Source organism: Molothrus ater, chromosome 1 (assembly GCF_012460135.2).
Source record: "Molothrus ater isolate BHLD 08-10-18 breed brown headed cowbird chromosome 1, BPBGC_Mater_1.1, whole genome shotgun sequence".
In the NCBI taxonomy this organism is placed as follows: domain Eukaryota; kingdom Metazoa; phylum Chordata; class Aves; order Passeriformes; family Icteridae; genus Molothrus; species Molothrus ater.
In genome coordinates, this window is record NC_050478.2 from 17,157,320 (window position 1) to 17,185,085 (window position 27,766).

The 27,766-nt window shown below is 40.5% G+C and overlaps 1 protein-coding gene across 1 annotated transcript in view; it reads right to left on the reverse strand.

Annotated features, from left to right (window-relative positions):
* Positions 1–9,142, reverse strand: part of APBB1IP (amyloid beta precursor protein binding family B member 1 interacting protein) — a 65,330-nt gene extending 56,188 nt beyond the window's left edge. The window contains 1 exon segment of the mRNA XM_036379146.2: positions 9,060–9,142. The gene's annotated coding sequence lies outside the window, so the exon portion shown is untranslated.
* Positions 9,143–27,766: the final 18,624 nt, after the last annotated feature.

Genomic DNA, 27,766 nt, shown 5'->3' on the forward strand with positions numbered 1-27,766 from the left:
CAGGGTGTAACTGTGAAACTCATCATCAAAACTGGTGAGTAAGCAAGACGAGGAGTTGGTTTTCTTTACGTGCAGTTGCAGCTAGAAGTGCTAGCATAGCAGAGAGCTTCAGGCAAGGATGATGAACCTCATCTTTTAAGACCTAAAATAAAGACTCCACCGATTTGGAGCCAGAGTAAAGCTTTCACAACAGACAGACTATACCTTCCAGCACGAGATTTCTTGCCTCTTTCTGAAGTACATGATGCTAGCCACTGCTGGGGATAACCTTCTGGCCAGATGGACTGCAGGTCTGAAACAGATCTAACTAGGTTCCTCACAGTGATTTTACAGCAGATGTCAAGGAAAATCTCATACTACCCACATCTCTCATATTCCTAAGTGAGCCAGGATGGAAGTTCCTCAACCAGCTATTTCATCACATCTAGTAAAAACCCCTTAACAGACATTTAGGCTCACTTTTATGAAGTAAAGTACAAGAGAACATCTGTCTCTGCAGACTTCAGTCTAGAGGAACATAATCCAATTAGTTACTAATTCTAGTAGATACTACAAATGGAAATTGAAGTTTTGGACTGATAAAACAGAAATGGTAGCTGGCCTCAAGGTTTCAAAATCACAATCAGATTTGGTAATTAGCATGTTGACTTTCCTCTTTGTTACCTACATGACATGGCTCTTTTGCTTTAACTCTCTTTTGCTTTAACACTAGCTCATATTTTGAAAAGCATGGATCAAAAGCAATTAGACTGCTTCTAGCACTGTACTTGCCTAGCATTGATAAGCAGTGTATTTTCAATAAAAAGCTTGCACACACTGATAATTCTGAAAGCAGTTTTTTGCTAATATTCGCTATTCTTCTGGGAAATGTGGTGTGCCAATAACTGTAGGCTTATGTGCACCTGAAGTTACACTGCATATTTATCTCAGGGATGGTGTGACATGTGACTCCATTCATGAGGGAATAAAAGTGACACACAAAAACACAAGTGGCTTCAGGAAGACTGTACAACTGCAAAGTAACCTTATTAGATAATAAATAAATGAAATTTGGCTTTGGATTAACATTAAAGTGGCAGATAAATACAATCAAGAGAGTCCTACTCTAATGTTAACCTGGGGTAGGTACTAGAGCTCATATTCTACTAATTCCAGAATCACCCACCCAGAGGTAAACACAAACATTGTTAGATAAAAGCACCCCAAACTCACAGATCCTACTCATGTTTCACATAAATTTTAACTATGTCATTTGTACAATTAAACCTGTTGAAAACTTGTTCATTTTTTTGCCATTTTGGAAATTCACAAACAGGAACTAACCTGCAGTGAGGACTGATTTTGGAAAAAGTCTTTATTAGTCTAAAAGTCCCAGATTTCGCAGACCTGAAAACTACACTGTTTCACTTAAATGATGGCAGCAGTTGTATTTGACACTTGTTTGCCAAGATGATAATAATAAACACTACAGGAATTCCTATGCCATCTTTTCCAGTGATATTTGAGTACTCCATTTTCAGTGAGAGTGACAGAAGGGGTGAGGAGGGTGGGGAGGGACAGACATTTAATATGTTTGTAAAGCACCACAGGATGCTGAGTGTAAGCCATCCTCCAGATGCTGCTGCCTCAGCATCCATTAGCTCTGTGATGGATCCCCACCATCCCCACCATCCCCTCTCCCCCCCATGCACTGCCCCAAACACATATTTTTTCCAACACCCTTGTCAAGAGTGGTGTCTGTGAGAAGCAGCTGTGGGTCCTGTTCAGAGGGTGAGGCAGGATGGCAAGATTACTGAATGGTCACTGAGGCTCACTTAAGTGAAGCTGAAAGGAACAAGGGACTACCTAAAAGCTTACTCACAGTATGTAAGGAAGAAGTTACTCAAGGCCAGAGGAGGGGGTTAGCAAAGAGCTCCTGTTCTGCAAGAGGACAGGAAGAACATTTAACCTATGGCTGAGGTAAAGGGGTGTAGAGGGACAGGGCATGAAGGCTGGGTGTGAGACTCCTCACTAAGATCCTCTCCCCAGTAACTCTCAGGCACACACACAGTCTGGATCCTGGGCTCCAGAGAATGTGATCCAAAGATACTCGAGCAGCTGGGGAGCTGGGAGTTAAAAGCACTTTATGAAAGGTGGGGGGGGGGGGGGGGGGGGAAACCAACCCAGCACATATGCAAGGAGGAGAAAGCTTGGGAGCAATTTCTGTGTACCAGAACTGCACTTTGTACCTTCCTGTCAGCTCCCAAAGGGAATTGTTTCTATGGAAATCAAAACAGTGCCACTTCTGTTCATTTTTATACACTATCCTCACATCAGTCAATGTGCCTCAGTCTGGCTTGTCTAAGAACATTATAGAAATACAGCTACAGTTTTGGTCATCTTTTTTTTCTTTTGTCACAGAATTATTTACTGCAGAATGGTCCAGACTGGGGACTTTCTCCTCATGAGCCATACAAGCAGGGCAAACTGCACAGAATAAAATGGTAGGAGAAGACATACTTTCAGCCCTATGCCCTCACCCAGACTAGTAAAAAAACCAATTCCCTATTCTGTGCCAGATTAATGGCACACAGGAACAATATTTCCATTCTACTAACATATCTTCTCCTGGAAAAGGCAGAAGGCTGGGTGGAAGTGTGTCCCCTGAGCTCATGAACCACCAGCTTACTCAGGCTCATCCATTTTGAGTTGATAACATGTCGACTTCAGCTCTACTCAGGTATAGACAAGTTCAGACATACAAGTTATCAGAACTCAGTATCAGAACCTCAGTTTTAGGTTCCCCCGTTCCCTGCCATGATGGCAGGGCAGAATAGCAAAAGAGTAATGTAACCCTGAGTAACAGAAATTTATAGCTTCCACATTCCTTCCCATAATCTGTAGTTTGTTGATGTTGGTGCAATGTTTTCCTTCCTGTTTTTTTTTTCCTGTTACCCAACACTGCTGTACAGAACTTAGACGACAACAAGAGACTGTCTTGTACTTTAAACAATTGCCAGCAAAATAATGTAATTTTGATGTTTAGCTTCACAATCCATGAAGTAGGCTGATCCCACATTAATAGATTGTCCAACAAGCAGAAAACAGTAGACAAGGAAGCCCACAGATGAGAGAGGAAGGCATACAGGGGGGTAAAATGAGGGGAAAATCCTTCCCCTCCTCAATTCCCTAAAGAATCAAGACATATTAAAAGTGTGGGATAGCGAAAATAATAGCATAAACTTAGGAAGAGGAAAAGAAAGAAAAGTTACAGTACCAAATCTGAGTGCAGGAACTGCTATGTTGGATAGCCAACGGCTCAGCTTTTCCAGCTCTCACTTCCTCCCACAGTGAGCCACTAGGTAAACACAAGATATGCTATAAAGGTCCATGACACAACTGTCTCCCCATACAAATAACTTATTCCTATGACCTATCACTGGCAAAAGTTCTAAATCACCATTTTCTTTCCTATAATCACATGTTCTTACTACTGCCAGAAAAGCTTAAGGGATGGCACACACGGCATGGGAAAGGAACATTGAAAAAGGAAAAGACACTAAATAAAATGCTCTCACGGTAAGAGTGAAGCAAATGGATGAATTTGTAAAAAAATGTATTGAATCCATCTGTTTATTTAGTATAAAGTTCATATAAAAAATCAAATAAAGCAAGTAATGCTTTAATATGGATTTTAAAGATATTTCACCAATGTACCTTGCTCAGTAACATATTGAGTAGTAGAAAAATGAAATGAAGATTTTTTTACAAATCTCAGTTTTATAACTGACTGAAGTGTCAGGTACAATTCCAAGGCCCGCTGCAAACTTTTTACCTAGCAAATCTGCTTTTTTCACTCTATACAATGCAGTGATTACATGCAGCTTTAAGCAGCAGGTTTCAGATGAAGATGTGTAAGGAAAAGTGGCAGCCTGGAGTCCCCACAGAGAGGACATTTTATTGGTGTGGCAGTGGTTGCTTTGTCACAACCCAGAGAGCCCTGAACTGCACAAAGAAACAGTCATGAGAAGAAAATGCACCAGAAGGAGAAGAACCTTGTGACATTTCCATTCCTACATTTCTGTAAGGTTTTCCATGAGAAGGAAATGTCACTGCCTCCCTCTTTTTTCCCTCAGAAGTGGAGGAGGGATGGAACAATGCTGATCTGGTCACACAACTCCATCATGACACAGGGGAGACAAAAGAGGCCAATCTAACGACAGATGTGAAAGGCTTTGCTGGATTCCATGTAAGAACATAGTCCCCATGGGACAGAACTGCAATTATGTTTATGATGGATTCCTTCCTGGAACTGGCATCCAAAACCACTGGCTCGTTAGTATTTGCTCTCTCAAACATTAGGTCTGTCACCTTCCCCTCTGTTATGAGGACATGGTCACTAAGGGACAAAACTAAGCTGTAACCACAACAAATGTTTGTGAATGTTATTTGTTTTGGCACATATTCTTGCTTGGTCAAGGCTATCTCAGGTATTATGTCCTGCAAGGCACATTACAGCAGATATTTCAAATACAATATTTCATAAAAAAAGCAAAGAAAACAGTAATGTCTATTTGACTGGGGGGGTATTTTTGTGTGTGCTTTTGTCTTTTTTTCTTTTTAATTTGCAATCAGACAGAAAAAACACATCACCTTTCAAAAATATTTTTTGTGCTGATAATCCTTCTTATTATGTGCTTCAACGAAATCCCCATAGCAAGTGAGGGAATGGGGCCTTCCAGTACTGTTAGAAAATACTAGAAAAATCTTCAAAGTACATCAAAATCTTGCTCTGATGCAGAAGTAAAGTAATCATGTGTCTGCAGCCTGGGTTACCTGAAGATGCGGTGAGAGTACCAAAATGGATCAACTAAGGCCACCAAGGAGCATGTTTTCATTGCTGCCAATAAGGCCTTGATGCCAGCAGTTTAAATAACCATTCTGCTCAGCTTCTTAACTTTCCTGGTGAGTTGCCTTTGAGCAGACACATCATTTTGCCTAAAACTGGGACTTCAATGGTAATTTGCCATTTTTATCAGCAAAAGCATCCAGTGAGTGCCTGTATGATTGATTTTAGCTTCTAGTGATTCTCTCTATGCTTGATGGACCAGCAATGCTGCTAAAGGCAGATTTGCTCCCCTTCCATCCTCACTCTCCCTGACAAGTACAATGACAAGATTTTCACCATAACATTTACTTTATCAGATGGATTGTCTGAGGACAACTGAGGACTTTCCGTTGGTAGTGACACCAACCATGCAGGGTGTGCTCATCACTGATAGCAGACCCAGAGAGTTTTATCCCTCAATACTGATGTCACATGGCACACTGGTACATCCACTGCTTTAGATCACAAATACAGAGTGAAAGCAAAAATGGAAATGCACTGAGATGTACCCAGTGCAAAACTTCTATCAGATGTGATTTTGTTTGTATTTCTAAATGGAGCAGCAGAGAAAAATATGTTTTGTATATACACTGAAGGTCATCCTTCTTCTAGGATTCATAATGCATCTAGTCCCCAAAATACTCCTAATACTTCTAATGACTTTAGTCCTTATCTATTTGAGCCTAAATTCATAGCATGCTGAATCAATGTGTGCAGGCTGGAGTAGTTCCTGGCAGCAAAAAAAATTTGAGAGCAATTAGGCCACAAATCTGAAAGGTCACTTTACTGGAAGAAAGTCTTTGAAACTAATGACGAACCTAAAATTTTTGAACTATCACTACCAAACTAGTTTGTGAATTTGCACAGTAAAATTTTAAGTCAGATTAAAGTCATCTGTGCTTCCTTTTCATTCAAAACCCAGAAGCAATACAATAAATTGAAACTGAGGGGTGTGAGGAACATATATGCTGCTGTAGTTGCTCAAAAGTGTCCTACAGAAACTTGAGAAGAACATAGCACCCAGTTTCTTTCACAGTACAACATACATCTTCTACACTGGTAGCTCTACTGGTAATATCTAGGGTAGCTATGGATCAATAGGCTGGACAATAAGGAAATGCCCCAAATGCCTGTTTTTCCAAGAGCCATGGAGCACTCCTAATCATGGAAAGACATATGATAGCATTTCTATGATATCTGCATCTGATGCGCTTGTCCTAAGCTCTTTTTAGACAATGAAGGGAAGACAATTTTATAGAGCATGATTCATGGCTGCTGCCTAAAACCGTGCCGCCAAAGCGAGGTTTAGCAGTATCTATCTCTCTGTGTAAGAGACTGTAAAGGTGACTCAAAGCCTCATGTGACTCAGATGCTCATGTCTACAGCTGGATGAGGAGAGTCCTGCCTCTAAAGCCCAAGAAGTGCTTTGGAAGGTCTGCATGGATGCACGTTAGCATTGTCACTAGAGACCTTCCAAAGGAAGGCTAAAACTTCCATATTGCTGCAGGCAAATAAGAGCTCTTGTTTTCACTTTAACCCCAGATCAGCACCTGACCATGGGAAGTCATCATCAGAACAGGTCAGACTGACCTACAACAAAACAATCAAGACATACTGCAACCAAAGATGGAAAAAATAGTCTGTGAGAGAGGAAAACCCATGTAGTTTGCAAAGAGAGCAGGAAAGAATAAGGGCCCTGATATCCTAATGATATACAGGAAAACAAAATTGAGCTACATTCCTGTAAAGCAACCTCTGAAACAGAAGCATGCTTTTAAGAAAATTCATGTTCCCAGATCATCTTATCAAAAGTCAGATGTTAATGAATCTGCAAGAAAGACAGGTCCTCTCTTGAACAAGGCAACCCCTTCTCTCATCTGCAGCAGTGCTACAGACTGGTAGTTTTCTCACATATTTTTCAGGGCCAAAGAGATGCAATAGCTTATCCCTCCATCCACAGGTTGCCCAAGTCCAAGCTCTCTCTTCATCACTTAGGGCAGAGCAAGAGAAGGAAAGCTTTCTGCCTCTTCTTCCTCTTACTGCTTTAAGACATTTCTTCTAACAGGAAAGGTGAAACACAGCAAAAGCAAAATCTTAATGGATTGGGTAAATCTTTTTACCTGTAAGAAATCTTGGGGCTCAGTACTGAGTTAAATTGTTGCAACACCCAACAGGCCCATCTGCTCATACTGTTGCCTCTTTTGTGCAAATTGCTACCCTACCAAATGTGTTAGTCTCTTAATAAATTACAAAGAGATCAAGGTTACACCTGACTTACAGGCACGTGAATTATGGCATGTGATCTACTAGACACTGCCCAAATACAGTGACTTTTGATCTGCAAAAAATCAAACTTTGCTGTAATAAACACACTTGATAACAAAATTAAAAAACACTTCAAAAGCATCATACCCTGCTTGAAGATACTATTCACTGATAATCACAAATTCCAGCATGAACAATTAAAACACAATTTACTCAATAATTACATTGAACCATCAGTTATTATGCCTCCAAACATCAGAACAGTCTGTAATACCCACAGGAAGTATTTTTAAAAGAAAGAGAAGACATAGGGAATGATTAAATGTTCCTTTCAGAGATAGTACATTTTTTCAGTTGTGTTCTCAGATGGATCAGAATTTTCTGAGAATAAAACAAGGACAACTCAGTTATTTGTAATACTCCATTGATTCAACCTCCCAAAGACATTTGTATGCTATATTTCAAACCAAATTATTTCAATTTTTAAGCAATGCTTGCACAAAACATTAAGTACAATTAAATATAATAGTCTCCTTAGAAAGCTCACTGGGGAAAACAGAACCATAGAGGTTCAGCAAAAACTTAAACATTCTGTTTCAGACATCAAGTTTTAACCGAAATTCATACTCTTTACAAAGTTACCAGAAAAAAAAAAAAATTGTAGATTTAGTGGAGACAAATTATTAGGAGACAGCACAGGTGGAGCAGGTCAATAGTACAGCCCCCGGGAGCACTGGGGCTCACCTATTTGTCTCTAATGACACAGATGGACTACATCCAGCCCAACTACATTTACTGCATTGTTTGCACCAGCAGGGTAATTGATCAACGGTAAAATCAACAAATTTCATGTGTGAAATAAGATGGATGCAGGTTTGAAAGAGATGAGAAAACACATATGTCATGTAATTCATAAAGAGGAACTAGAACCAAAGAGGGAAAATGACTGCCCAAGTTCTGCAAACAGGAGTCCTGAGAGGGAGAGACAAACTGGAGCCAAATTATTCACAGAATCAGAGTCATCTCGGGCAGAAAGTGAAAAGTTTAAAAGTCAAAAAGTTAAGCTGCTAGTTTGGTGGAACCCTGCTTATTTTGTTTGTAGGCTGTATTCCTGCAAAAACTATTTTAATGCCAGTTAAGATCAGTTAGGCAGCTGGATCGCATGCCGCCTAAAAGACACCACCGGATACCTCTTCCCAGTGTGATAATGAATGGATTTAATAACTTCTCTTTTTGGTGCACGAGGGATTGAAGAACCACCCCAAGCTTGTGGAGATTGCATTTCAGTTACTTCTCCGGGGTATTCAGCTGAGGGTATTATGCGGGATGGACGCTCTCTGAATCAGGCGACACTTGAGAGTTTTTCCCTACACCACGTGGCCAAAGACCAGCAGCAGCAGAGAGATGTAAACTGTGCTCCTTGGAAGTCTGTACTGGCTGTTTGGCCACAACCCCACCACCTTCTACACGCTTAGTTTCAGACTGATTAGAATGTTCACACGGTGTATTCTCTTGGTCCGCAGCTCTCTCCCGCCTGCCTTCCCTTTCCTAACGCTGACCCTGAAACCGGGCACTGCGCGTCCCTCGGGATTTCCCACCGGCCTCAGGGAAGCTCTGGCACCCCTGCCAGATCCCAATGATCAACCCCCTGCTCACTTCCCCCAGGGAGGGGGCACAGGGAAGGTCTGACCCAGGGTAACCCCGCCGAGGGGAACAACCGGGACCGGGACCGAGACCGGGACCCAGCACGGCAGCGCGAACCCGCACGGTCCCGCACAGCCCGCCGAGGCCACGCCGGTCCCGAGGGGAGGGAGCGCGGCGCTGTCCCCTCTGCGGCTCCCCCCGCGCTGCCCAGAGCGGGCTTTGCCGCACCTCCCACCCCGCCGGGAGCCCCCGGGGGCCGGCACTCCCTCCCTGCCCGCTTTACCTTGCCGGCCGGGCGGGCAGCGGCTCCGGAGGCTGCGAGGAGGCGCGGGGCGGCTCTGCGGGACCCGGCCCGGCTCAGCTCGGCTCGGCTCAGCGGAGCCCGGTGCTGCCGGAGGGAAGTGGGGCCGCCCCGCCGTGCTCGCAGCACCGCCCTCCGCCCCCGGGCCGCCAGAGGCGGCGGCTGCTGCTGCCCTGCCCGAGTCCCCCGGGCAAACCCCGGCCGGACCGAGCAGCCCAACACGGCCCAGCCCGGCCCGGCCCGGCCCAGCCCGGCCCAGCCCGGCCCGGCCCCTGCGCTCCCCTCCCGCGGCCGCTCTCGGCTGGACAGCGCTGTCAGGCGCGCTCAGGTTGTCGAACAGAATTGTGTTTCTTTCCTCCCTTTAGTGACTCTACATCTAAGGCAGTGAACTGCTTTCATGGCATTCTTTTGTCACCTCGTACCTTTGGAAAAGGCTGCCTTGAAGGGTACTTAGATTTTATTGATGGAGAAGGAATGATTTTATAACGCGTTATATTCCATAAAAAGTTGGGGATGAAAAAAATAATCGAGACGTTTCCATCTGAAGTTAAAAAAGCCAGTGTCAGAAAATTCTGATGTCACCAAGTTTAAGAGAGATTTTGCATACTGTAAGCCACGTGAAAATAGAACTCTCTCTTGATTCAAAATCCTGGTTTCGGTACCTATAACTTTGCCAAAACAATGCTTTTTCGCAGATTTTTTTTCTTCTATACCTAAAGCAATGACAGAGAAGTGTAGTGAAAAAAGGTGAAGATGTCACCATCGCCTCCTTCTGTTACTTCAGTTTAGAGAAGTCACCAGGTAGTTCAGCTTACTCTTGTGTTTATTGGAAATTTATATTAAAATTCCAGATTTTACTCCAAAGTAGCCAAGAAATCCTGTGTTTCATTCCTCCAACAGTGCTGGAGATGCAATAATTACAGCAGAAGGATGGTAGCATTTTAAACTACCACTGTGTTTTGCACAGCAAATAAGTTTCAATGCTTTAAGGGGTAATTGCTTTGAAAAAATCCAGCTGAGATAGCTCAGCCATATTTAAGAATGCATTTAGGAAATAGTGCATTGTTCTGCCCAAATTATTTCACTGACAAGCTGGCTAAAATTTACTAGAGTCTTTAGTGAGGTCAGAGCTTCATTTTTGGCCAGGCTCAGGAAAGTGCATCTAAATTTGGCAAACAACATTTGTAAAATCATGGAAATAGTTATTAAACTATTAGTTATTTGTTGAGGAACTAGGGAGTCTGAGATTCCATGGATACTGCATATTGTCTTTGCTGACTTTATTTGCAGTTGCTCCTTTTGATTTTTTGGTATCATTATGGTGCCAAAGAATGATGTAATTTCAAAAGATTCATTGGCAATTATTTTTTAAATTTATCCCAAAGTCAAATTTTAAATCAGGACTTAGCACTGAACACTCTGCATGTATTAAGGAGTAATACTGGATGTGCATTTTGTTGTCAGAAAGTATATTTTTATTTCTGTATGTGACCTACCAATAACATGGTCACACCCTGAATACACTGGTGGTTTCACACTTATTTAGCTGTTGTTAAATACATAACAAAAATATTTGTTAAGATAATATAGAAAACATGTATTCTGCTTGTACAAAGTAGCCTTTGTTTGCTTTGTCTCTAGAGTTGTTCCTGTCCTCTCCAAGTATCCTGAAAAAGGCTGAGAGCTGAATGGCAGTATTTGCATACATTTGCAATATATTTGCATATATTTTGCAGCTCTCCAAAGCTCACCTGGCATTGCCTATAAGAGGAACAGTGGAGATAAGAACAGCATACCTCTAGAAAGCAAAGGAAAAGAACAGAAACCCCAGAAAATTTCAAGTTTTTGGTCTGTGTTCATCATCTGGGCATGACTGATTGTGCTCCAGTGGGATGGGTGGAGGTCATCACATATTCATAGGGTGGGGGAAATGCTACAGCAGATACAGTCTTGATTAACAGTGTGTGTTCTAATGTTAGAGAGAAACAAAATTTGTGGGAAGAGGAGGTAGAAATAAGTAAAACTTCCTAATTTGTTTTCTGTCAGATGAAATGAATGTGCAGCAGAATCCTTCCCCTGAATTCCAGCCCTACATTCTGCCTGCTCTCTTCCAGAAGCTTTGAATTTTCTAATGGGAGAGGAGACGTGCACTCCACCCAGGTTACAGTTGGGCATTTCTCAACAGTTGCATGACTCAAGTGCAGTTAGAAATGGTTCTTTTCTTATCTTGGGTGAGTAGATCACTGGGTGGATATGCTGTCATTATACTCCCATTCTGGGGAAGAAAGAAAAGAGTTTTCTTGACCTCTCCAGTCCTTTTGGATTGCATGTCTTAGTAATGTTTCTATAAAGCAGCAGATAATTTAGAATTAAAGCAGAACATCTGTTTTTGAAAGGAAACAAATAGATATTTTTCTAGTGTCGGGAAACCAACAATCCCTTGGAAAAAAAACCAAAACATTTTACCATAAATGTGTTCCCTTAAATTTTATTGAGATCACTTTATACCCTGACAATAATCACCTGACTTTGTAGAGACTGACCTTAATTTTCTCTACAGGGTAAATGAGACACTATGCTAAGATCTTACCTGCCCAGAGTAATGCAGGATCAGCCCATAGCCCTCAGTGTTATGAATGGAGAGGGTGCAGATATGTAAAATACTGCCAAGCCATTGTGCCCCTGGCCAAGATTAAAAAAGAGAAAAATAAATCAGTGTAATTAATTAGAACTTTTGTCATAGCAAAACACAGAGAATTGAAAGGGTTGTTTGTTTTGTGGTTATTCAAACATAATAACTTTCAGGTGGAAGAATGGAAGTTTTGATCATAGAGGACAAAGGCATAGATACAAGCTACAAAATAGGATTAAGAATATGTGTTTAAGGGAAGTGATATCTAAAAGCTGGAGTATCCTCTTTTTAAGTAGTACCACGCAAATACTGAAAATCTTTGGTACAATGACTGGATGTTCCTCTAGGGTACATCAGATAAGTTCTTTCATCAGTACACTGTTTTTCCAGAAAGCTTTAGGAGATTGCAGTTAGTGAAAAGTGACTCACATCACCACATCAGACTGTAATGTCAGAGCATTCTGGAAAAATGTTTGGTATCTTCTTATAAAGCCAAAAGTAAAAAGTATATGTATAAGGAAGTAGTAATGACAAGTTTTATCTTCTTCCAATATGTATTAATTTAAGGGTGGGTTTTAAAAAAAAAATTTGTGATTGTGCAATACAGCAGAAGACCTGTAAACCCTAAAACTTCCTTACAAGAAAGATGGAGAGCTCTCATTTAAGAGCTTATATCAAAGAAATTACCAAAAGCAACATTTAAAAAGTCACAGTAAATCAAATTTAAGTACAACTGCATTGTATACAGAAGCTAGTTAACAAGAATATCATATTAAGTTCATTAAAATTATAGCAAATTAAGAAGCTGAAACTCAGTGTGCTAAAGTGTGCCCATCTTCTCTTCTATCCTTTTGAAGGCATCTTTCAGCAAATCAGAACTAAAAATAGAATTATTTCTCGATTACTCTTAAGAGAAAAGCATTGGTTCTTACAGTGGAAAACCAAAAGCAAAACAAACCAGTATCTTAACCTGGATGAAAAGTTGAAGAAGATGTTTTAATCTGAAAATGTTAGCAGTGAAGCTGGCAAACTCACACTTTTAACTGCAGGAAATTAGAGGTACTTCTGAAAAGTCTGTGATCAAATCTTAGTTAATAGAATTCTATCCACCATCACAATTTTAAGATGTATTTCCATTTTTCTTTTTCTTCTGTGTATGATAGGGCCTTGACTTAGTCAATGGCTTCCATTTTTGCATGTAGAATATGTTTAGGAAACTATTTACATATCCAGGATTTACACTGTTAAAATTTCTTTAAGGTTTGATTAAGTCAGAGATGCCTGAGAGAGACTTTTTCACTGGACTCAATGAGTTTTAGATTAAAGTTTTCCTGCTCTCACATATAAAAATCATTGTGTACATCCATATTTCTTCTAACTGTTCATACATAGCAGATATCTATCTATATATACCTATATATCTATATCTATATATATATATCCCTTTCTGTTCCTTGTAGACATCTGTTCAAGTCAGCCCCCTTCTTCACTTGTGAGAGCTGAGCATCTAACATAAATTGCAGCTGAGGCAGGAAAAGCCTGACCAATACATCTCATTTATTACCTTTATTAATCTTATGATAAATGAAATCAGCTGCACCCTTAAAAGGAAACCTGTATATGTCATAGCATGCAATATTGAAATCTTATCTAACTTGTTCCAATACTCGTTATTAACTAGAAAATTGTAACCTGAGGGTCTTCATTTAAAAATGTCAGCATTTATTATTAATATAATTTCTTTAGCTGTACAAAATAGGCTTTTTGATATTGCTCAGAGCAATGTGTGCAAAAGTTAGCTTAATGAGAAGTATCATTTTAAACTGAGCATTTGATTTTACAAATGCTAAACTAAGTGTGAAATGAGTAAGGTTTTGAAGCTTCTTACTGAAGTAAATATAAGGTACTTGAAGACAAAGGGAGAGACAATTATCTTACTTTATTAATAGAAAGAAATTATTTATGTATTTTACTAATTTAAAGTTATTCAACCCATTCCTTACTCACTTCTTTCCTCTGGGATTTATTTCCCTATGCACTTTTCTTTCCTGATTGTTAAAATGTTGTAAGCATGGTTTATACAGGTAGAATGTTCTCTTGAAGTTTTGTCAATTCAAAGGTGGATGTGTTAGCTTGTGTGAGAGCAAGCATGGAATTTGGTCCTCTGGTCACACCAGTTTAAACTTTCACCTTTTTAAAATAAAGTTTAAGTGTTCTCCATTACCTGCTACACATTGACTGTTTCATTACATTCACATGAATATTGAATATTTCCCCATTTCCTGGAGGCCCAGGGAAAGCTTTAGGAACAGTTAATAATCTTCTTTTGACAACACAATAATAGTTGCAAACAATTTTATAACTTTATTTTGAGATTTTTTTTCTATTGTTCAGGGTTCAAAATAAATTTGCTCACCCCCTGCCCACTTCCCAGCCATCCATTATTTTCACAGTGATCACAGAACTCTTTGAGGAGATAATTGTCAGCATTTTTCTTTCTGTCAGAAAGCATCTCCAAAATCGGAGTATGAATTTATCCTCCTTTCCCTCTCAGCAGGTATTTTTAAGTACAAATGCTAGGTTATCTCTTTTTGCACTTTTGATTTGCTGTAGCTGCATGTCAGTATTAGGCTGCAAAGTTTTCAGCCATGTGTCTGTCGCTTAGAGCAAATGTGTAGTGTGTGACATTTGTCCAGATGTAATGTGCATATGGCATGAGGGATAGCATGAGGAAAGCTGCACTATAAACTACCTGTATGGTTCTTTCTGGTGTGCAGAAGTGCAAAGTAGAGTTTTTGCATAATCATTTCTTTCCCATCTGTGTAAACACTGTCTGCAAAGAACAGATGGAAACCTTAAGAAATAGACATCAGAACTATGTTTTACCCACGAAGTTCCTGATAGCTCCTGCAAAAAACATTTCAAGTATGTGGCACTTACTGCTCATAAGGGGGAAACTAGAAAGCAGAACTTGCTTTCAGACCACATACTAAACATGGCAGCAGCTGTGGGAACCTATTTTTAAGAGTTTCATCTTCTAGCCCCACCTCAAAGGGAGGTGTGACAGTGGTCACAGGGGTCTTTGGATGAGGGAAGAGACAAGGATTTGACTCCATATTTCAGAAGGCTTGATTTATTATTTTATAATATATATATTACATTATAACTATAGTAAAAAGAATAGAAGGAAAAGTTTCATCTCAGAAGGCTAGCTAAGCTAAGAATAGAAAGGAATGAAAAAACAAAGGTCTGTGGCTCGGACAGAGAGTCCAAGCTAACTGGGCTGGGATTGGCCATTAATTACAAACATCCAAGATGGGCCAATCACAGATGCACCTGTTGCATTCCACAGCAGCAGATAACCATTGTTTACATTTTGTTCCTGGAGCCTCTCAGCTTCTCAGGAAGACAAATCCTAAGAAAAGGATTTTCATAAAAAGATGCCTGCGACAAGGAGGTGCATATGAAATTCGTTCGTGCATATGAAATTAGTTCATGCATATGAAATTCACAGCTGGAATTTGGCTACACATTCAATCCTTCCTGGTAAGTCCCAGTGAGTCAGACCAAGGGGTGTCTTAGAAGTGCAAGTTGAGTCTACAGAAAAAGTACATGTAATGCAAAAATTATCGGCTAAGAGTTTTGTCATACCATGGCAGCTTTGACCTGTCTTGGCCAGCTCAGATTATGTTAGATTTGTGTGAGATACCAGACAATATTTAAACTAAAAGTAATATTCTTTAGTTTCCACCCTACCACAATGTTGTATGATGAATCCTGAGAGAAAAGCTATGTGCTAGAGCTTAACACACTGCAGCAGTGATCTCAGCTTTACATGGCTGCTGATAAATAAGATAGCAAGGGAACTGGTTTATTTCCCTATTGTTCATAAAATATTTGCTCAAAAGAATTATAGATTTTCTGAAGGGTAGTATTTACTTTGTTCAGGTAATGTACAGCTGAACTCTGAATATTTCTATTAAGAATTTGGAGACCTTGAGCTTTCTATCTTTTTTTCTTCAGCTTTCTATGGCCTGTAGTTGGTGCTGGTCTGTAACCAAATGTCTGTGAGTCAAGCAAGAGTCAAGGTGAGACTCTCCTTCAACAGTGCAAAGAAATTACAATAACCCAGCTGTGGCCAATTGTGTCACTTTTACTCAAGAAGCATCTCACTTGATTCACAAGAGCATAAGACAATGAAAGGTTTACTGGGATAGAACTAATAATCTGTGTTTTCCAGATGAAGTTGGCAATATAGTTTTTCCATACAATACAAGTTGAATATGAGCTCCCTTTGAAATTTAATATGATCAATAATGTTTAAAAGAGGACCTTGACAATAGCATTGTGCTTCCTCTGGTAGATTTTATTTTTGTTAATGTTAGGAGAAGGCAGTGAATTCTCAGTTCCTCTTTAACTGAACAACTTATGTTTCTACACTGCACTATTGCAATATAGACTTGTATTATTTTTAGACTATGGTTATAACTAATATATTAAATGCTGTCATATTTCCCTCATATGATAGCTTGAGTGCCCATTTGTCAACAAAAAATACTACTGTTGCACAATGATACAGCCATCTGCTGACCAGAACAGAGCTTTCTGTGAGAATAAGGAAAAACAGAAGTTAAAATCATTCAACAGCTTAGGTATTTCAGCCAGAATCACATGCTTTACTGTTCCTGAGGATGAGGGTTCCTATGGACTAGCTATGTACGTGGTGCAATTTAAAGAGTTTGTTGCAGGACACATTAAGGCAAGATGCGGCTTTGGGGTAAAATTTTTGAAGAAAGTATGTCAAATAATATATCTTGAGCTTGAAAAAGCTGTTCCTTCTGCTCTAAAAATAAAATAAGCATGAAAGATCTTTGGCTGATAATGTTTCTCTGAAAGTAAGGAGATTACTTTCTCAAACAGACTTAACTACTTCAATATCTTTAACAGTTTTGTCGAGGACTTCTTGAACAAGGGGTAGTTTATGGTTGTACTTCAGCAAAGCAGCTGAGGAAGTGCTTTGTCCCAACTCATGATCACTCCACCATGACTGGTGTTTATGTGCTGTGCTCTTAAGTATGTTGTAGTTTCTGATTCTGCTCTCTTTTTGCCACAGTGACATTAGTCTTCATCTCTCCTATTACATCTGAACATAATTCAGATTGTGTACTCTTCACATTTCACTCTTCAATAGTGTTTTTGCTCATTTTCAAATGAAAATCCTTTGCAATAGCATTTAGATTATCCCCAGCTGCCAGAAACTTTTCTAAGTACAGGTAGCTGTAGTAGAATGGCAATTATGTGTACTACATTATCCTGGATTTAAAAAAAAACCTTTTGCAGAGACTTTTTAGACGTTTTAGATGTAAAAAATAACATGTGAAGGCTGTCCTAAATTTTAATAAATGGGCAAAGAAGAGATGAGGGCTTATGAGTCTATAATGAAAGAGAGATGGTGTGGAATGTGGAGAGTACATGGAGGAACTTGAAAAAGATCAGTACTTTTTATTTGATAGAAGTGAGAAGCCAGTGCCAGCTAAGGAATGCAGAGACAAAATGAAACAATGAAAGTATTAGGCCTAGAAAATAATTTTCAGAGCAAGAAAGAATAAATGAGAAGGGAAAGACCACATCAGGAAACCACATCAGGATAAGGATGTGAAATGAAAGCCTTGCTTCAAGCTTTGACATATGGAAAGAGAGCACCTATTTTAGAGGTGCTGCAAGAAAATAATCAGCAATCTCTAGACACAGCTGGCCTGGAAATCTGAGTCCAAGATGATGCCCAGTTTACAGCAAAGAGGGAAAGTTTGTGGAAGCAAGTATTTTCTTAAATCTTCTTAGGTTCAACTTGAGCTTGAGTTTACAGCTGGATAAAGAGAAAAATTGAAAAACACATATTGCAAGTGAACCTGGAACATATAAATGTGCATTCCAAGTAAATTCAGCAACTGGCATGCACTGGCTTTTTTAAGCAGTCAGTATTGTCACATACATAGTATGTACTTGATTTGTTTCTTTTGAAGACTGTAAAGCAAACTTTGCCTTGGTGGTAAATTGCTGTAAAAGTTATAAGACTTTCAGAGATCAATGCAGCATCTTTAATCATAATTTTCTTCTGTATTCACGTTTTCCTTTTCCATGCCTTATGATGCATGCATACAAAAGGAACATCCATTTATGTGAACATGCTCCAGAAAAAGTCTTCAACATTTATAACTTTGCAAATATGTTCTTGTCTCATGAAGTGAAGATAGTCTTGCTTGACAACACTATATACCACTTTTTCTCTGCAAGGATCATATGAAATAAAAAATATAATCCTCTTCAACTAAAAAGGAAAATTTCCATAGGTTTAATCTCTCTAATGAGCTTCTTTTCCTCTAGTAACTGTGGGTCTCACACTCCTTCCTTCTAAAGGAAGCTTGTTCTTTACCTTAAGGGATATAAACTGCTAATAAAGCAAGGGAGATGAAAGTGAAGGACCTAAACAAGGGTGTGGAAGACCTGAGCTTGAGGTTTTTTAAGTCTGCCACTGGATATTTGTAACCATGATACTAGTGGCATTAAAAATGACCTAAAAATGTCAAAAGAGCTAAATGTTGCCTCAGATTATGAAAAATATTTGGGCCCCATTAGCTCTGTGACTGTGCCTGAATGCCTGGAAGTTTGCACCTTAACTGTCTAGGAATCAAATCATTATGGGGCATAATGGAGAGAGAACACTTATTTAAGTCTCAGATGTGTTCTGAACATACCTGCACTGGACTGTGACCCTCTCACAAACTCTGGCCAGGTAAGTACCTCAGAGATCTAGACAGGTGATTTAGCCACAGCCCTCAAACTCTAAAGCAGCTCCTGAAAATACAAACACAGGATGTAAGTGAAACTAATGTAGTACATGAGAAGCAAGACACAGATATTTAGCCTGCTCAACAGCCTTTTTCTTTATGAAAACAACTTTTTTTGCTAGGTTAATATTATTTCTAGAAACAGAGGCCAAGACAAACACTCTTGTTGGACTATCTAATGAAAATCTATCTTGAGTAGAATAAACTCAGCTGGGTCTCGATCACTCAGTGTTTGAAACATCTCCAGTTTGACTGTTAATGTAATTTTTTGCCAAAATCTTGGGCTTTAAATTTATTTTAGAACTACATTGTTGAGGAAAAATCTTTGTAATTGATCCTAGCCTATTTTTGGGATTACCAAAATAAGGACTTGATGCTGGGCAAATAGCCATACTGAATAAAGATCCCAAAATGTCTCAGAGCTTGGAGCAAAGATCAACATAAACTCTTTACAAAGGGTATTTGAGAGACCAACAGACACTGGAGCACTATTGAGTAGAGCCTGGTGTGCAGATTTCTGCCCTAGGAGCCACAGAAGTTAATTTGCTTGTCTTAAACAGCAAGAGTGTACTTCCTTTCTCAAGGAGAAAGTGAATCTTTATTTATAGAAAGGCAAAAAGAGAAGCTTATCTTGGATGTTTGTTTCAAGAGCTTTTATAATTTGTAGGAAAACACAGAGCACCTGATTTACATTTGCTCCTTCACATAAGGTTAATGAGGATCAAGTCTACAGTATTTAGTAGCCTAAACAGTCACAATTTACTCATTTTTGCAAGAATAACTCCCCTGTTCTTAAAACTTCAAGGCTGCATATGGAAATGCACAGATCTAAATCGATAATGCTGTCTGTCTTTGCAGAAACTATTCACAGCTATGCCCTTTCCTTTGGGTATGTCTGAAAAACTTTTCCTCTACACGAAAAACCTCAGCTGTTCTTGGATGAATGAAGATAAAGAACTGGAAACCTATAAGCATTCCATAGCATCACTCCTGTGCTGTTTCTCCCATTGTTGGTCTGGAAAATCAGAAATTGTCATAAAATGAAAGAAAGAAAGGAAAAAATCTTGTCTTAATAATTCTTACAACTGAAGTTTTCTTCCATTTTTCACCCTGAAGGCAAAAGGCACGAAGATGCATTCCTATCTTTCTCATAGCTCTGCAGTCTGGCTTTTTTAAAATTACACTGTTATAAGTTGTGTGCATAAAAATTATCTAGCTGTCTTCTTATTTGTTCTCTTTGGCAGCCTCCAGACTGACTGGTGATATTTTTCAGCATTAGTGAAATATAGACAAACACTCAAGATTTTGTGATTTTCAATTCCAGGTTCAAGTCCCCATTTTAAACATTTTATACATTTAGTGACTGTATGTCTGAAAAACAAACAGAAAGATTATCAGATTCAGACCTGGTGTGTCTCTGGTCTGAAATGTCCACTGGAAGATATCACATAGGTTACATTTAATTTCTTCATTTTGGCTGGTGCTTGACATAGTAATTGTTTCTAACTGTTAGACATAAATCAATTAGAAGGAACATTGCCAAAAACTTTTCAAAATATTAAGTATATAATTCCAAACACAGTTGGTTTTGGTTTGGGCTTTTTTTTTTTAAGTTCCAAGAAAATTAATCTTAACAGAATCTGTCAACCAAAGTAAAATATAAACAGGACCATCTTGTCCTACTTCCATACTGGCAAGTCCTGTACAGAAGTTTTGGAAGAGAATTTTAGATTTCTTAGTCTGTTGTTCTTTATAACATAAGACAAAATCCGCTCTACATACAGTCTGTAGTACGCAAAATATTTTTTTGTTTCAAAAGACATTGTTTTGTGATTTGAAGACTTTCAAAGATAATGAATCCAGTGTTGCACTCAACCAGTTCCTGATTTTGCAGGGTTCAGGGGTTTTTTTCTGCTTTGATTTTCTGCATGACACCATTTATAGCAGTGGTTGCTTTACCATTCACTCTAGTGAATCCAGGACCTTTTCCTCTTTTTTCACTCATATTAGCTTTTTTCTGGTGGTTATTTCCTTTAAGCACCATTTTCCCTTCAGGCTCTTTGATGTTCCAAGAGTAATTGGTACATTTTAATCTGACCTACACCATTATATATGTTTACTTTTGCAGGGGCCATGGAGTTTTGATAGGTGGTAACCTGTCCACAATTTATATTTTTGGTATATTATTATTTTTTTATATTATATTTTTGGTATATTTTTATACCAAATATTTAACATACAAGTATGTACAGCCTTTTATCAAGGCTGTAAAATACAACCTTCATGACTTAGGAAATGCAAGAATTACGGCTGCCGATTTAAATTAATATCTGTCACATTTTTTGCAAACACCTGAGAATGTATTGATGCAAACAGTTAAAAACTGGCAAAAGTATAAAAAAACTCAGACCAGATTTTATAATGGAAAAATCTGAGAGAGTATTACTAGCTAATGACAGTTTCTGCTACTCCTGTAATGAAAAAGAGAAACAACAGGTTAGATTTGAGGTTGTCCTCTGGCCATTAGAAACAGTATATGGAAGGAAATACAGCAGCTAAAGTGGATAAGTTAGATATCTCTTGCACTTGCTGACATTGATTTAAAACACATTATTTTTGTCCAGCTAGGGACCCTGCCTCACAATTCTTGGTAGCCTGAATGTACACTGATGTGATGTACCTCAAGCACACTTTCTCTTAGCAGATCTTCTGTATGAAGGGAACACATGGGAACACAATAAAGTCTTCCAAAACTTGCTCTACAGCCACACAAGAGAAATATTCCCTCATCATTTGCATGCTTTTCCCATTGCCATGGTATAGGGACCCTGAGGAAAGAGACAAGACTCCTTGTTAAGGTGCTTTGATCAGGAGAATTTCTGGGCAGCCTGGTAATCCATGTTTAACTACAAGCCTTCAAAGTAGAATGCAAAATTATCTGTCAAAGAGATTCTCTCTAACCAAGTATGAAACCATTAACAAGGATTCTGTGCTGTGCTTCTAATGCTCACGTGGCATTACTGAAGGAGTGCAGTCAGCAATTAGGGGAACGGAAGGTGACTCAAAGATTATTATTACTTCAGGAGGCTGAGACTTGTAGCACTGAACTAATGCTGACCAGCCAGTCTAGCCAAGTCTGAGATATTTTTATCATTGTGTCATCCAGCTATGAGTGCATCTCTTGGAAACACTGTTCTGTTGGCATGTTTTCTGTCAGAAGTTGCTGGTTCACTGAGAGTGAAACATTTCATGAAAGCTTATCTCAGTGAGCCTTCTAATGGAATACAGATAACTTTTGATAGTCCTCTGCAAGGCAGGACAGCTGCCAGTTTTCCATTCAGGCAGATCAACTCCTGTGTGATGGCCTCTTCCTTGTCTCAGGAATCCAGGAATACAAGGACCTCCTGGTATTCAGGGCTCCACTGATCTTGGAAAAAATTGTTGCTTTTTGAAATGCTGTGGATCCTTGTTTCCTAAATAATATTGTTAGCAGATGTCCATTTCCTAGGAAATGTTTTAATGGTTTTCTTCCTAAATTGGGACAAATTAAAATTTCAAACTGGCAAGATTTCTCAGAAAACGCAGTCTTAGCTCTGACCAATTCAAAGTATTCATAGTACACTCCAGCTGTAAAATCCTAGATTATGTGAAGTCTGAGAGCCTGAAGGCTTATCCACAGGGCAGATAGAGCTCACTTGGAGGAAGCAGTTGCAACAACAGAGCAGATCTGCAGAGCTGTGTGCAGCCCTATGAGCCAGTGTGAAGCACAGTGACACACTGATATGAGGCAGCAGACAGTTTTGCAGAGAAATTACACTGGGCTGTGGAAACAATGAAATGCTGTTACTTTCAAGCTGTAGTGTATGCATTCTCCTGCTCAGTTTTAGTACAATTAAGAACTAAATTGTGAAAAGGATCTAGTTTTCTCTCAGCAAAACGATTTGTATTCCCTGTCTATGGTCTATTTCGACCATAGATGTAGAAACCACAGAATAATAAACTTCTACTACCAGACTAATTTGATCTGCTTTTTTTTATGAACATTCACAAAAATTATTTCAGGTGATTCCCTAAAATTGGATTGGTTGGATAACAGGTAATTCCCAAACTTAGAAAAGGAGATTCTTCATTTGTTTGTAGCTACACTGCAGAGCTGTTGCTGCTGCTTCTGTGCAGGTAGCTATTGACAATATGTGTTATCTGAGATCTTTGGCATTGATCCTCTCACAGAGAATAGCTCTTCTTTTTTCCAGTTCTCCGTATCCATATGCCAAGGTAACAACTTCTTCTTGGGTATAGCTTAACAACAGCAAAGTATGTCCCTTGAACTATACTGTTTTCCTTTTCTATTGTTTTCAAGAAACCCTGAAATCTTGTGGGGGAGGGGGGGTTGTTTTAGTAGAGTCATTATTCAGTGGAGTTTCTGTGTCTTCTCCCTTTGGACAGCTGTGAGTTTCCATTTCTTTCCCCATGTCAAATAGATGGTAAACTGTTACTTGTAAAAGGCTGACAGTCTGGACATCTAAGGGAGGCTGACTATTAGTGGGATTGGATGCTAGTTCTTGATGGAGGACATAGCAGAGAGAAGTACTGCTTCAGTGCCACAGCTCTCTGCTCTGTTCATCTAGTGCTTCAGTCATCTAAGGAATAGTTACAGGCAAATTAGTCATCACATATCATTGCATGCCATTTTCCAAGACCTAAAATCATTCAAGGAAGGAAGGAATAAAAGTTTGAGGTCTATCTCTTTTGTATTGCAAACTGTTTGTAATGGCTGTTTTAGGGAAAACTTGTCAATCCCTTGACATGCACTATTACCAGTTCAACTATTATTAGTTCATCTATACTTTGATTAGGAATCTGTTTACAATGTATGGAATTAATTTTTTGAAATCCAACCTAGAAATAAGGTGCTGAAGACTAGTGGACATTTAAAAGAATTTCTAAACAAAAAACTTAGCAGTTCTGAAAATACTGAAAACACCTCAGGATTTTAATTTGCTAATTTTCTGAAAAACAGTGAAGGATACAAGGCATTGAACAAAATTAGAGTGTTTCAAATGCTGCCTGATAGCAAGTTAGATACATTCTGGCAGGATTTCTTTCTCCTTAGTTTCTTTTTCTTTCTTAGCTAATGTTCATGCAAAAATCCCATTAGCTTTAATGGCAAGACTCAAAACTGCTCCCATGTTTTTCATCTGGAATAAGTATTGATTTAACTATCAGTCTTCTTTGGTAAACAACATTTACTAAAAATGACAGCAATACTTGGAATTTTAGCCTAAAAATAGTATTGTAAAAAATAAATAATTGAAAACAACTAGACAAAAAATATTTATTTTGTTCTGGTTGGGTTTTGATTAGAGAAAAATGCGTATCTGGAAAGCTATGTACTGTAAGCAGTGCTGCTGGATGAAGTAGTAATTCAAATTGCTAAGTTAAGTATGTCTGTAAGGCCTGCAGGATCAAATAATTGTTCAACATTGCTATTGTAAAAGATTGTGAAAGGTGGGAAAACAATGTGGGGTCTAGATTTAGGTACCTGGCAGGGATTTTTTCCAAAAGTGTTGCATGGTTAAACTAGAAATTAAAGAGAAGTAAATCACATTGATAAAATGTGTTACGTATGACTGCTTTGGATGTTTTTTGTCATCCATATTGCAAAATATCATCCAACTCCAAACATTATTCAAAAATGCTTAATGCAGGTTGTCTGGACTTTTCAAAAAAAAGGCTCATGCACAGAGCGCACGAGAAAGAACATTTTACTTCATTCAGCTGCCTCAACAAAGAAACAAGCAGAGAAAACGTCCCGCTGAGCTTTCGTCAAAGCCGCTGGCCTTTAAGGGCGCGGTGCGTCCCGCCGGGGTCTCTGTCCCCTCCGCGCCCGATGCCCAAAGGCAGCGAGCCCGAGCGGGAGCGGCGGGGGAGAGCGAGGCGAGCTCGCCGGCACCGGCGGCCGGGACGGGGTGGGGACGGCGACAGGCTCGGGGACAGGGCCGGGGACAGGGCCGGGGACAGGAGGGGGCAGGAGGGGACAGGAGGGGACAGGGCCAGTCGGGCGCGGGGCCCTGCTGCCCTCTGCCGCCCCGGCCCGGCAGCGCCTCGGGCCGCTCCGCCCCGGGGCTGCGCCGGCTGGGGAGATGCGGATGCTCCCGCGAGGGTCTCCTGGCCTCGGTAGGATGGAACTCGAAAGGGGCAAAGCCCACCGGCTGCTGCACGGGGAGCGAGAGAGCTGCTGCCTCTGCTTGAAGGTGGAGCTAAGAAAATCTGGTTTGGGTTCTTTCTGGGTTTGTGTGCTGGTTCAGAGCAGCAGGCAGTTTTGCAGCAATTAGCCCAGTCTTTCTTGCCTGTCACATTCAATTTCGGCACTTGCAGAGCTTGCTTTTTGGGGGAATCTAACAGGATATGCTCTTTCCTGGACAGACACCAAACAGGTGCCAGTGCCTGACCGGGGCTGTAGCTGTACAAACCAGTTCTGTATGAATTTTAATTATTGCCAGGTCTGAAGAACACTCCCCAAACTGCAACTAGTGTAGATGCAGGAGCCCTTCACTTATTTCTTTGATCTGAGCCACTTCTTTTGTGCCAGCAAACGCAGCCAATCTGAAAAATGCCATGAAAAACAAAAGCATTGCTCCAAACCATCTTTCAAACTCATGAAGTAGGGACTCTCCCTCCTTACACAGTGCCCATGCAGGGAAGGAAAGCAAGACTACAACAGGTACAGCTTTATGTGTATTTACAAACCTATGCACCTGCAGACTGTACCTACAAATAGTCATATAGCTATATATAGCCCTATGCTAGACATCAGCAGAACATACATTTTTACATGTGTCACCCCCTCCATTTAATTGATGCACAGCTTTTCAATCAGAAGGGATGGCATCCACGTGTTTATGCTACTTGTCAAACCAATGGCAGCATTTCTCACTACTGCATTCTGTGTTATAGACAGTCCCAAAGTCAAATGTGTGAATCAATACTCTTGTTGGCACTATCGAAAAGCTTTTTTTTTTTTTTTTCCAGAAAAAAATTTGTTATTAAGGCTCGGGTCTGAAGGTAAATTCTATTCTTATTTTTCGCATTGGTATATAAAGAGCTCAAATTCAGAAGAGTTGCTCTTGATCTGTGTAGTGTCTGAGAACATTGTGTCTCATATTATTTCATGAATTATTAGCCTGAAGTTGTAGCCACTCTGGGAATCATCCCCAACTCTATAGCCTTTTTTATGGCATTTCTGAAGATGATCCAAAGATGAATTTGTATCTTATGTAGCTTTATATGTACTGGCACAGATCCCCCCAAAAATACAGCTGTGGTAGCAATGTACTGGCTGCAAAATCTATCAAGGAACTAGAGAAAACACACAAGTATTCATTTAGAAGAAAAAAAAAATTAGCTCATGCAAAGCTCCATACTGGAGCTGGGGTCCAGCTGGGCTGTGGATTCCCCAGAGGGACAAACTGTGGAGGTTTATCTCCACTTTTATAGACCTACTGCAAGCCATATGAAAACACAGGCTCTCTCAGGAGCAGTTGACCCTGGAAATCTATTTCTGTTGAAGGTCAAGGCAAAGAGTCAAGGAGCTGTTGGGCATTTCATGAATCTGAGCTGACAGGCATCCCTGTCCCAGGCAGGTGTTCTAGAACCTGGCAGGTCACCGGCCCTGCAGAATTCAGCAGGGGCTACAACCCCTGTCTGTTGGAGCCTTTACTGCTGCTGCTGCACAGGGCATTTCAGTTTTGACAAGCCAGTGTTTTCAACATAAGTAATGCTTGGTCAAAAAATGGCGAGCCAGTTTGCAAGTGATGTATTTGGTATGCTTTCCCAGTAGCAAGGGAAACAGTAAATGAATCACCCTGAATTAAAAACAAACAAAAACATCAACAAAGGAGATTCTCAAGAAGTTTCAAACAGTTTTTGTAGGGAAAAAAACCCTGAAACAAATCAACCAACCAACAAAACAATACTGTTTCTCCTCTTTCCTGTATAAGTGATAGCAAAGGGACTGTGTGAGAGCATTGCAAAGATACTCTGAAGAGGTTTTATATGTGTGTGAGCCCGTGGATGGAAGGAAGCTGAAGCTAATGAATCAATAAATAGAATTTTCTGTAATTCTTCTGTTCATAGCTATCGTATCTGTGCCGGCCGACTTCCCAAAGCGGCGTCGCAGTTAGTGCTGAGCTGGACACATACTTGGTGTCGCTTTTCCGCGGCAGCATGTGGAAGAGATTCGATAAGCGAGGTGGCTCCTGCTGCGGGGAGTTATTCACGCCTCGGAGCACATGAAAGGTATGCTGATCCTCACACCTCGGTGTGAGCGCAGCCAGAAACAGCCCGGAGAAGCTGCTTTATCGGAAAGCAAACACACATGGGCATAGCCCAAGGCTGCTCTGCTCAAAATCGATCCTTCGCTCCGGTTCTGCTGCGGCCCTCGGTATCCTCCGAGAAAACGGCAGCTGCGGTCGTGGTTATCTTCGATGGAGGTTCCTGACCATCGAAGTGGGAACCAAGAAATCCAAACTACTCATAACTTTTTCAGCCGCGTCAAATTTTCTTTATTGAAAACTGCGTCGCGCGTGTACTTCGCTCCTGTTGGGTATGAGGTTTTGGTTGTTTGGCTTTTGGGGTGCCCCCCCCCCCTTTTTTTTTTTTCTTTCCTTTCCTGAGGCTCAGTAAAACCGCTCAAAAACAAAAGCCAGCCTTTTAAGACATGTACATATCCCAGTCTGGGCGCCACGGGATAACACAGCCGAGAACGCCTGCGGGAGCCGGGGGGCCGCACCCGCCTCCGTCCCACCGCCGCCCCGGGCAGCGGCAGGGGCTGGAGCAGCGAAGGAGTTAAAGGGAGGCGCTTGGGAAATCTGATGCTAACGAAGCCCCAGGAATGTTGCACATTTCCATTCCCCTCCAGCTTTCGGAGGAGGTTGGTCCCCGCTGCGGGCAGCCGCTCCGAGGAGCACGGCCCCGAGGCCGCACTTGCTTCGGGCGCCGCCCCGCACCTTCCCGCAGGTTACGCCGGGAGACTCCGGGGAGGGACGGGACGGGGGTGAAAAGTTTTTTCTGGATTTGGGATGCTGTGACGGTGCCTGCACAACGGAGGGAGAGAGCGGTGTGGGGGGCGGGGTTCCGCGGCTCTGCGCACCCCGGGCTGGGGCGGAGAGCGAGGGGCATCTGCCCTGACCCGCCGCGGCCTCTCTTCT